Genomic DNA, 12,243 nt, shown 5'->3' on the forward strand with positions numbered 1-12,243 from the left:
AGGAAATGGTGGAATGAAGAAAATGGGAAAACCCCTTGAAAAACCACGCACACGGTGTTTGTCCACCACAAAGCTCACTTTGTGCGAACTGGAATCTAGCCCACCCACCAGAGATGAACGCTTTATCACTGAGCCAGCGCGGCCTAAGATTACATTACTGAAAAAATGAAATCTTTAAGTTTTACGTCCCACGGTTATGCCGGCTAGGTTAAAGGAGACGGAAGATTACATTAGTATATTGCATTTTATTACATTTTGCAAATTATATTTTATAGATTATACCGTAGTGATAATTGTTTTAAAGGGTTAAAAACTGCGTTTTTTTTTCACTTTATGGATTTCGAAATTATCACGCAACATAATCTTCAGCCGCTAACCTCTTTCAAATTTAAGGTAATTGTAAGTACTGTATTACCGCTCTATACTGTGTATTATCTCTTCGCCTTTCAAGAACAGGAAAGGTAAATGGATATATATTGTAGAAGTGTTTTCATGCCCCATATCCTCAATATGTCAACCCGGAATAGTTAAAAAGCAATGAACCCGCTGGCAAAGTATCAGCGAAGCCGGTCTGTCATTAAGAGAATGTATTTTAAATGAATGCGGTGATTCTGCCATTGATGGGGTCAAGTGGCTTCACTCAGTATTAGAGAAGGTAACAGCATGGATGGAGAGGAAGGACAGTGGGTGTCCCAGGTAAAGTGATGCCGGATCGCTGTATTTGGAGAGACAGAGAGAAAGAAAGAGCTATCATATCACCCAGTCCATTAAGATAACATAACACATAACAAGTGTCTGTCTTCGCTTACAATCATCTCTGGTTTCAATGAAGAAGCTACTAAAGTGTGTTGGAAATCAACAGACGAAACAATTGCTGGTATTGTTCGACTCTATGTAACGGAGCATGAAAATAAATAAAGAAACAATATATTAATGACTTGGAGAGGAAAAGAAGTCCCGTTTAATAAGTGTTCAATGAGATATTTCCTATGTATTCTTGATTTCTGCTTGCTTGATGCTGAAGACTGGACTTAAGAGATTCATTGGAAAGCGAGAAAATGTCTTTGGTAGGAAAGTTATAGTTATCACTTTTAACAGTAATAACCTAATTTTATTCTTTTTAGTATTATCAAAATTGTAAAATACGCTCCATCTACAAATGGAATTACATAATACAATATACAAGTGAAATTATGACTTTACGGTGCCTGCAATATTGCCACTAAATTCATCCAAAAGAAGACATTGGTTCGACCATAATACTGCCTTGTATTGCACTAATTGTGAATATCTACTTGGAATGCATGTAATCTAATTACGTTCCCTACCTTATAGTAGTTAATACCACGCAACATCAAGAAATTCAGCCAGTTTCACTTCATAACGTAGGTAGTTTTAACTGCTACTATTATTTTCTGATGTAAGATACACTGAACTACTATAAAGCCAAAAAGCCAGTTAACAAAAGTTAATAGAGAACAAAATGTATTAACTAAAGATCCGAAGACTGAGATAAGTCTTTCAGCTATTTAAAAAAAAAAAAATTGAAACTCTAAATAGACAATAGGCTTACTTACGTTCACTCTCAACAAAATTAAAATTCTCGCTAGGACGTGGACAAGATTAAGTGCTGTACTTAAATACATAAGCACATGAAATAATTTATTAAACAAGTAGCAGTGCTATGTGTACACTACGCGAAGAAGTTTGGCTTGCATAGCATGCGTTGAAAATTTTCTCAATTAATATTAAAACCGGAAGCGGTAGTATATTTGTACAACTTCCGGTTTTAGTGGAGACGGAATATATATGTTGATACGCTTAATTCATTGCAGAAAATCGCTTCCCACTATCTCTTACTGTTTTTACTTTATAACAGTCAACGTTAAAACCGGAAGTGGTTGATTTTTACCACTTCTGGTTTTACTAGAAGTTAAGAGAGAAGGTTGTACCTACTCTTAGAACGCTAAAACTAATACAAAAAGTTCATCACTATCTATTATAGGTTTTGCTCTATGTAGAGCTTTGTTGAAACCGATGGTCATAGTGGATTTCGACCACTTTACGTTTTAGTACAGAGTTATGGACAGAATGAAATATATTTCGGAATGCTTAATCCATTGCAGAAATCTGCTTCTCTCTATGTGTATTACCGTTTTTGCTCTATAGCTTCAACTATTAAAACCGAAAGTGGTTGATTTCTGCCACTTTCAGTTTTAATAGGGATATTAGAGTGGAGATGGAACATATTCTTGTGACGCTTAATTGATTACAGAAAACCGCATTTCTCTTACTTTATAACAATCAACGTTAAGCAGAATACCCAATGTTGGCACGGTAAGAATACATTTCATTATCGGCAAAAAAAAAGATTTAAACGACATCGGAAGTGTCTATGTTCGTCTCAGCGACCCCGAAAACTATGAATTCAACACTTAAACCGGTCATTGTTTATCATTTTACTATATATTTTCCCTATCCCTCACCTAAGTTGCAGGGCTGAATTTGGATGGCATCGGAAGTGTCACTGTTCATCTCAGCGACCCCGAAAACTATGAATTCGACACTAATGTCCGTAATTTTCGATCATTTGTAAATATCTCTCCCCTTCCCTAAGTTGCACCGTAAAAGTGAAACGATGAAACCAATCCCAGACTCGAACCTCATCTATATGGCAAATTTGATCGAGATCGGTCTCGTGGTTCAAGAATTAAGTCACAAAAATAGTGACTTTCATTTTTATTTAAATAGATTAGATTATAATGAACAAACTCCATGGCTCTGGATAAGTAGCTTAACAAATAAAACACAGTTCTGACCAGAGCAGAATGAAATATATTAAAAACTATACTTGCAATGTGTTACAGTTTCAAGGACCTAACGTCCTCTTCATCAGACACCAACACAGACAGAGTGTTGGTGTCTGATGAAGAGGACGTTAGGTCCTTGAAACTGTAACACATTGTAAGTATAGTTTTTAATATATTTCATTCTGCTCTGGTCAGAACTGTGTTTTATTTGTTAAGATTAGATTAGAAATGGAATATATTCTTGGGACGCTTAATTCATTACAGAAAACACCTTTTCTCTATCTATTAGGCCTACGTCTTTATTCCATAGCGACCAAGTTAAAACTGAATGTAGTTTATCTTATGCCCCTTCTGGTTTGAATACAGGGTAAGAGAGAAACAGTACATATTCTTAGAACATTAAATCGATTCTAAAAGCCGTTTCTCCCTATTTCTTATAGGTTTTGATCTGTAGATCAGTACAGAAACCGGAAGTTGTAGTACATTTGTACATTTCTACCACTTCCTGTTTTAGTAGAGAGTTTGGGATGGAGATGAAATGTATCCGACTCATCATCGATTGCAGGAAGCTACTTTTCTTTATCTATTACAATTTTCACTCATTAGAGATCAACGTAAAAATCAGAAATTGTTGATTTCTATCACTTCCTATTTGAGTATCACCCCAAAACGCGACCTTGATTCCTAACTTTTAACCCCCCCCCCCACCGTACATTCTGGCCAAATTTGGTGGTGATTCATAAGGTACTTCTTGAGAATTTTTTTCTCCTGGACGGGCATACGGACATGGTAAATATACTAAAACTAAACCAAGTATAAAGTATATTTAGTTTACATAAGAAGTATAAACCAAACTCCTGAAAAGCAAATTGTATTGCATAAATTATGCAGTAAGTAAACTGTAGTTATTAGCATTATTTGATGAATTTCAAATTGTAAGGTTAATGCTTTGTAAGTATATATTTTACTATATACTAAAATATATCCTATACTATACAGTATACAGTATAAAATAAAGTAGGGGGCGCGGTGGCTCAGTGGCAGAGCGTTCACCTCCGGTGCTTGGGGTCCCTGGTTCGATCCCAGCTAGCGCCGTGTGGACATTGTGGTGGACAAACACCGTGCTCGTGGGTTTTCTCGGGGTTCTCCCGTTTCCTCCTACTTTCTTCATTCCACCATTTCACTCATCTCTCATCATCACCGTCTCCTTTAGCCTAACCGGCATAACCGTGGGACGTAAAACTTAAAGATTTCATTTCTTTTTTTTATATATATATATAAAATAAAGTATATATTTTACTTTTCTTCGATTAATGTTTGCATCACTCATAAATTTATTCAGTTGTATTATATTGTGCTAAAATTGAGAAAAGATATTTTTAAATATGTAGTCTTATATGTTTAAATTCTAAATTACGTTATGGAAAAGTACAAAATTATATCTTTGATCCCGTATTTTTTTTTTTTTTTTTACACCAAATAGTATTTGCTTTGGAAATAAAGATTCTATAAGGACGTTTTCTTGTATACCTTGAAAACTACCAGAATTAAGGGGAAATTATGCAAAAATGAACACATTATATCATACAAGTGCTCAGTAATGTGAATGTGTTGATTTGTGATATATCTAATAATAACAATATCTTGAATATGACTTATGGTCATTACTTGTGTTTGGAAAACAATATTGTATAAGGCTAAAAATGAAACACAAGGATGTTTTAAGGTACTTGGTTTCATTGTGCACTAGATGTCCCAAATAGAGAAATAGGCATTTCCCTACTTTAGTGCGGCGTTTCCCAACCGGTGTGGCGTGGCACACTGGTGTGCCGTGAATGGGCCGCTGGTGTGCCGCAGAGAAATCGAAACAAAATTATTAATTCTATAGCAATCAGTTTGCAAGACATAAGGGAAAATGTATATTTGTATTTCACATTACTATGAACCTCTAATATGAGTCTACAATTTTAAGTTTCATACCGTGTACAATTTTAATGTTGAAAAAAGAATTTGTTATCATTGTTATGACCATTGTTGCTCCTTTATTGTTGCAGACTATTTCGTAAGCTGAAATTTTAAAATATCATTCAACACTTTCGACAAAGCAAACATGCATACAAATTACCTAAATTTGTGTTTTAAAACTAAAAGAGATTTGTTTGTTCGTTTGTTATTTAGTGATCTATCTTCTTAGTGAAAGGTTGGATACAGTTTTCGAAAAAGAAAGCGTAGTTTTGCAAACCTGAGTCCAATATTTCATTGAATTGTTTTTTATTTTTAAATTAGAATGAAAAGTAAGCATAATGATTAACCACGGGGGAAAACCAGTGATTGAGCTTTCTTCTCCATGAGAAATATCATTAATCACAGAAAAAAATTACCACGGTATTTATATTTACAAATAATAATATCTATGAGTGTGCCGCGAGAATTCAAGTTACACCCATAGAGTGCCGCAAGTTGAAAAAGGTTGGGAAACGCTGCTTTAGTGGATGGGCAAGTCGATTTAAATTGATGTGACATATAAAGGCGGCGTTAGGTATGCGCGAGGCCTAGTGTCAATAATGACCCCGAGGGACCAGAGTACTGGTAAAAATCGTCGAGCGCCGACATGCTATTTTTAAAGCTGATAAGGCAGTAACTTCCTAAAACTTCCTCAGATGCTTGACTTTAATTCCTACACCTATACTTTATTAATAAAATTATTTTTTTTTATGAACAATGGTTTCTTATGGAAAGAAATCCGATTTAATTTATTTGAAGAAAGTACAATATCTTTTTAAAAGAACATTGCTACTTACAAGTGCACTGTGGATTTCTTGCACGAAACGTATTCAGAACATGGGGCCTCCCTAAACGCAGGGCCTGGGGCGGTTGCCCCATTGGCCACCGCCCAAACTCCGCTTCTTGTGGCATATATTTAACACTTCGTGCAGTTACTTCCAAACAGAACACAAGTAGTTATGCAAGCAAGAAGGAAAGGTCTACGGAAGAGAGGTGATTATTTATTGTTCCGGTGTGCGTATATATCCCTCAGCCTAATTCTATCTCTCTTTCTCGATATATATATATAATATTGATACGTATTATGTGAACGATCAATTCACTCACTATAATTTAATTCACTCATGGTGACAAGGTCATACACAATTTAAAATGACCTTGCAATCAGGAAATTAAGCGTTTAAGTTTAGAACTCAGTACCGATATATCATTTCAAGTTCTTAACAATTTTCCTCTCCCATGACTTTCCTTATGGTAAGTACCTAAACAGCATGATCTTTCAATTTCAAATATGCAACTAAGACTTGCCTTTTATAAAATTGTTTCAACATATCAATTATCGGAAAGCTAATTGAACGTATTAGATTTTAGCTAAATTGATATTTATGGAAATAGATATCAGTTGAATCAATTAAGTTCAGTTTACTGGAATTCTATGAAGTATTACAGTAAAGTATATAAATATTGATCTTTATAACGACATCGTATGGGTCTGCAAGGTCATATTGAGAAAAATGGAGGCATGGAGTACTATAGGAGGAGAAAATTAAATTTCCTTCCAGTGGTCGAAGTGAGACGGTATGCAGTGGTATAGAGACCTGCACGGGCCGAATGTTTCGGCCCGAGCCCAATCCGGCCCGAACGTACCTAGGCCCGGCCCAGCCCGGGCCCGAAAAGTTTTGGAGATTTTCGGCCCGAGCCCGGCCCGGCCCGATTAGTTTTTCAAAATTCTTGGCCCGAGCCCGGCCCGGCCCGATAAGTTTTTCAAAATTCTTGGCCCAAGCCCGGCCCGGGCCCGATAAGTTTTAAAAGTTTTTGGCCCGACCCCGGCCCGATGATTTTTTTTAAAAAAATAGCTCGAACCCCAATCTTTCTCAAACTTTAGTACTAAATTTGACCTAACCCTCAGAAACATTTTCTAAACTCTGGTTCACAACCTGACGCTTGCCTCCCGAATGGTACCATGCCTCCTAGAACTTTGCCTGTCATAGAGAGAACAAAACCTTCATTTCCTGTAACAAAAATCTAACTTAATTGATTTTTAGCATAAAGTGAAGATGGCAATATTGTTTAGCGACAGGCAAAACATTCCCACCCCTTCTTGTCATATTTTGAGTTCAGTAAAGGTCAAGATCAGAGCTCAATTTACCGCATAATGCCTGCAATCCTCTATAGGAAAGTGGAGCCGCTAAGCAACACAAACTGTAAATAGCTATTCCATCCTTTGTAACATTTTTCACGGACACACTTCTTCAACGTTTGGCTTTATTCCAATTATCGTTTAACGAAAGTCAATAATTATTAAAGAATTGCAATTGATCGACCCCAGCCCGGCTCGACCTGAAGAGAAATCAGTGTCGGCCAGCCCAAGCTCGGCCCGGCACAAAGAAATAACAGTGTCGGCCCGGCCCAAAGAAATAGCAGCGTCAACCAGCCCAAGCCCGGCCCGTGCAGGTCTCTACAGTGGTATGCCATTCCGCCTCTGGTTTTACTGTGATGAAGGCATACCGCCTCTGGTTTTTCAGGATTCAATATATACGTCACTGGAGAGTATATGCTAAATACCTTTAATAAATCCATTTTAAACAAATTAATTGACGAATAGCTATGCACGTAAAAAGATTTTATTTTTATATAGAAATAATTTCTAAGTTGACATGAAGCGTGGACCTACGGAAGGCTACATGAAGCGTGGACGTACGGGTTACCATGAGATTGGAGCGTTCATGGGCCTCCATCTACATAATTTTAGGTCTCCTTCATTAAGGGTAGATGCTAGATATTTATAGTCAATAGGAAGTACAGGAAGGGTGCCTATAAAGCCAGAACCCTCATTACAGCTATTTAATATGCTTGCACATCTATCCGGAGAATAATTGACAAATTTGATGGACAGGGAGAGTTCTGATCTCTTAGTTTCGGCTCTGCATTTGTATCCGCAATATCATTCGTTTTCATTGAATCTCTGTGTTAATCGTCCTCACCATGATAGATTAAGGATTGTATAGGGCCGTTATAGTGTAACAATCAGAGAGCTCAGAGTAGAATATGAAACCTGGTCTAATTCATGAAGTTTGTACGCACTTGCTATAGTTATAATTTGTTGTTGTTGAATCCCACGTAGCTCGCTGCTGGAAACAAACATTAAACTCCAAAAAACAAATAAGTTTAAAACAAGAAATCTGGATGTTGAGTGAGTTAAAGACAGGCTGATCGAAACAAGCCTTATTAAAAGGAGCCATCCATATTTAAAAAATGAGAAAAGATAGAGAAAATAAATGAATAAATAAAACAAAAAGAAGCGAAAGAAAATAAAAGAGGTAGTAAATACGAACATTAATATCTAAAACCTTAGTTTACAGACTTATGAGCAGCCAAGTACTGCATGTGTGTATGATGTGTAAACTCCTAAATAAAACTTCCTTAAATGTCACTAAAAAAGGAATATAAGTCAAATCATGTCAAAGCAAAAATTTTGGACAGATCGAAAGCTTGACAAAACATATAATCCTATATGTTCAAATATGTATTTGGTATTCGTTGTAGGATTACCGACCGAGTGAGTGTGAACTGCCAATTGTTTTTGTTGTATTACACATTGGTAATAGATCTATTATTAATTGGTCTCGCAAGTTGCATCTGATTGTTAAATAAATAAATAAATAACTTTAAAGACTAATTATGAGTGAAATAAGACATTTTAACCTTGATAAAAGTTTTTACCTCGCACATTTTTTTGGAGTTTATAGATCGATATTAGAAACGCCACATATTATTTAACTTCCAAGGACTCGATGCTGAGCCCAGTTTTTCTTATTTTCTTGTTTCATAAGGTGTTCTTTATTATGCCAGCCAATTTCTGTCTATTTTTTCTCGTGTTACTATTAATCTAATGTAAAATCTTACCTTTAGTATATAAGTAAATACATGGAATACATTTATCCACAGCGTCAATAATCTATTAGTTAATATTTCTCTATAACTCTAAAAATCTAACAGAAACCTGAAAGTTGGGCAAACTTGGATCTTTATTGATTATCCTGCTCTAGATTAGAAAACGGGATAGATTGGTTATCTTCTTGGATAACCCTTTGAAAACTGATTATACTGCTTGATTTTTTTCAGTATTTTCTTTAGTTGTACTAGAGAAATTTGGAGATGGTACCATAAACGGCTATCTTATTGTGTCCATACCTTTCATAGGATATGTTCCGTCAATTAGAGCCTTAAACAAATTAAGAGCTTGTAATCAGATTAAATATAATCAGTGACATAACTAAGGGAGGGGTCAAACGGGGCTTGTGTCCCGAGTGCCAGATTGAGTGAGCGTAACATTGGGCAAATACTAATTAGTTTGGCTATGAGACAAAGACTAAGACAAGACAAGTCTATACTATAAGACAAAGAAAGTTTTCGCAAACTAAGATCATAAAAAAATTACCTCAGAAAATTAACAGGACAAAAACAACTCACTAAACTTAGGATCATATCCTTCAAAGCTATCTTTTGAGGATACTGTAAAAAGCTTTGAAGCCAAAAGAGTCCGCAAAGTTAAATTTTAGTTCCAGTTTTTTTTTTCATTTAACTTACATCAGTTTAAGAGATTTGCAAAATGTCCGAGTAGGGGAAAAGAGGGTAATGTCACGCGGTTTTTTTTAATTGCTCAGAACAGCAATGAGAGAGCACCATGGAATCTAATGAATAGTGCTGTACATACCTATGTATGTTTACTATGAAATAACTCGGAACTATTGCGTAATTACTCTCCGTTATAAGATAGCAGACGGAAATTTGAAACCTTACACTGCGTGCAATTACCCTGCAGTTGAGAGTAATAGCACGCAACAGTTGAATTCTGAGTTTAATTCGTTTTTAAACCTTCCTTATGAGGATATTCCCTAAATGTATTTACTTTCTTCGCTCTTTGTTTTGGAGAAGAGCCTTTCGAGGTGTTGCTGTTAGGGTTTCTGAGCTTTGGTGCTTTCTCTTCTGACGATGGTGTTTGCCTACGAATTGGAGAAATTGTTGTTAATGGGACTATTGCGGAGGGTTCTTCGGAATTGCTGACTTCTCTTGATGGTCCAGCAAGCGCCAGTTCAGAAACATCACTAAATTTTTGTTTCATCGAGTCCATTGCATCACGAGGAAGGTTTCCTTCCATATTCTCCTCAGTCTGATTACAGCACCGATCACTTGTAGCAAAATCAGCATCTATAAAAACTTCTGAATTCATGGGGAACGTACCACACTTTTCAAAGCCTGATGCGGTATTTTTAATCACACGTACTGTTGTGTTCATGCGTGCTATTACCCCAAATCAGGCCATCTTGATTTTTTTTTTTTTTTTTTTTTTTTGTTCTTGACTGGCATGCGTAAATATTATAACAAAATACTAATCCTATATTTATTCTAAATTGACTATTCATACATATTCACTGCAAAAATATCGTACCCCAGAAGTAAGTTTGAACTTAACCACTAAAGAAAACTGGTGAAATATTTGAAGAAAAATAAAAATTTTCAATATATGGTCATACTCCGCAGTACGTTCTCTGCAGCGTTTTCCCACTCAAGTGAGGTTCATTGGGCACGTTGTTGCTAGGGTTGAGCACCATGCAGGCCATCTTCTTCTTCTGCTTCTTCGTAAACAGGGATGAGTGCAATTATACACAGCGTGCCATTATCCCGTTTTCCCCTATATAATACTCGAGAAAACAGCTTGACTATTTGTCATAATTAAATATTCTATTCTAATCAGCAGACTGTTGATTCATTCTTCACATATGCACATCTCGATATAATTCCTAAAACATTGTGATGTGCAGTTACTATAACAAAACTATAAGAATATGTCAAACACGCTACTCTCAGATTATTTAGCAATCAAGTTCTAATTATTTTGGTGTTTTATCTTGTACTAAGGATTAAATTATGTACTGTAATTTTGAAATCAAACTTTACTACTTGAAGAAAAATGGAATAGAGGAATTACTATGTGATGTCAATATCAGGTGTATTCGGGGAGCGTTTTGGTTTGGTTGGTCAAGAAGGTACTAAGAAGGGCGCCGATTTCTCTGTAACTTTGGAGGGAGGCATTCAGATGTGTGTTTGGTTGCAGACAAGGGTCTAAGAAGGCATATATGAGGATTTGAAGACAAATTGAATTCAAATTATGCCAAATATTTTATATTCATAAAAAAAATACATATCACAGTAAGTCATTATGAAGGCAGGCCCTGCAATTACAGAATTAACTATGTTTGTGTAACGCTTAAAGAAGCATGAGCATTAGGGGCCAGGGGCCCCTAGGATCAACGCCCTTGGGCGCAAAGCGAGTTCTTGCCCCGGGCGACAACTAGCTTACTTGCGTTGCTGAATATAATTTTTAATTGCTTAGTTCAATAAGTTGCTAAATCTATTAATGTTTCAGATTATATTCAAAGGTATTTTCGTCTATAATTTTACTCTTCAAATTCTTATTGATTACTCTATGTGACATTAACACCCACTAAGGAACTAAGTCCCGTTCCGAAGAATGTGTAAACACTTGTCAAAGCAAGGTTACCATGATTGTCAAAAACATATAAAAAAGAAATAACTTACCACAACTTCTACCAGCGTAAGTCCATAGGCAGCTATTCTTAAGCACACCACACCACAACACTTAGCACTCACAGGTGAATCTTCGAGTACTTCTTGGGTCCACGGAAAGACCTTGAAAACGCTCAACCACTTCTGTCGCTCTTCTCAGAGAGGTATTACCTCCTGTTCTATAGCTACTGCGCAGGCGTCCAGGTAGGCAAAGTAACAACCAAACAAGTAGAACGTCGCAACTGCATCTGTGGATCAACCGAAAAGATAGCAAAGAGGTTGTCGGATAATTCTATCAACTAATAGTCAATTTGGATTATTAAAGAAAATAAACAAAGGGCAAATGTAATATATTTGCTGGTAGAGTGATGCATGACCTTCGTTAATTTTAAAGAGAATCTAGATAATTTTGTTTCTCTTCTCATTCTTTTTGTAATTAATCAATTTAAAAAATTGTTTCTAAAATTTTCAATAGCTTAAATATAGCTGGCATTAGATAATCTTTGGTTTTCCCAAAAATATTAGCACAATTACAATTGATTAAGAGGAAATGATATAAAATTAACACATTATTGAGTCAAATGGTCAATAGTGTCAGTGCACTGATTGTGACACTCTAAGTTAAATGAAAACTATATTTTGACTACAGCATGCAGCAATCACTTTTCTTTTTCTCAATAATTTTGGATGTGGTGAGATTTAAAAAGACAAAGATATTTTAAGATATTTTATGTGATGTTTTAATTATGGTACGTACCGGTACCATACATTTTACTTTTTGCTTTCTCTAATTTGTGGTTTATTAAATTCAAAAAAGTAGTTACACCAAGTCGTGCCA

The 12,243-nt window shown here is 35.8% G+C and overlaps 1 protein-coding gene across 2 annotated transcripts in view; it reads right to left on the minus strand.

Annotated features, from left to right (window-relative positions):
* blo (bloated) overlaps positions 1 to 11,571 on the minus strand; it is a 248,337-nt gene extending 236,766 nt beyond the window's left edge. For both annotated transcript variants that reach the window (XM_081742576.1, XM_081742584.1), the window contains exon 1: positions 11,418 to 11,571. The gene's annotated coding sequence lies outside the window, so the exon portion shown is untranslated. The remainder of the gene's footprint in view (positions 1 to 11,417) is intronic.
* Positions 11,572 to 12,243: the final 672 nt, after the last annotated feature.

Source organism: Thermobia domestica, chromosome 2, assembly GCF_964235325.1.
Source record: "Thermobia domestica chromosome 2, izTheDome1.hap1.1, whole genome shotgun sequence".
Taxonomy (NCBI): domain Eukaryota; kingdom Metazoa; phylum Arthropoda; class Insecta; order Zygentoma; family Lepismatidae; genus Thermobia; species Thermobia domestica.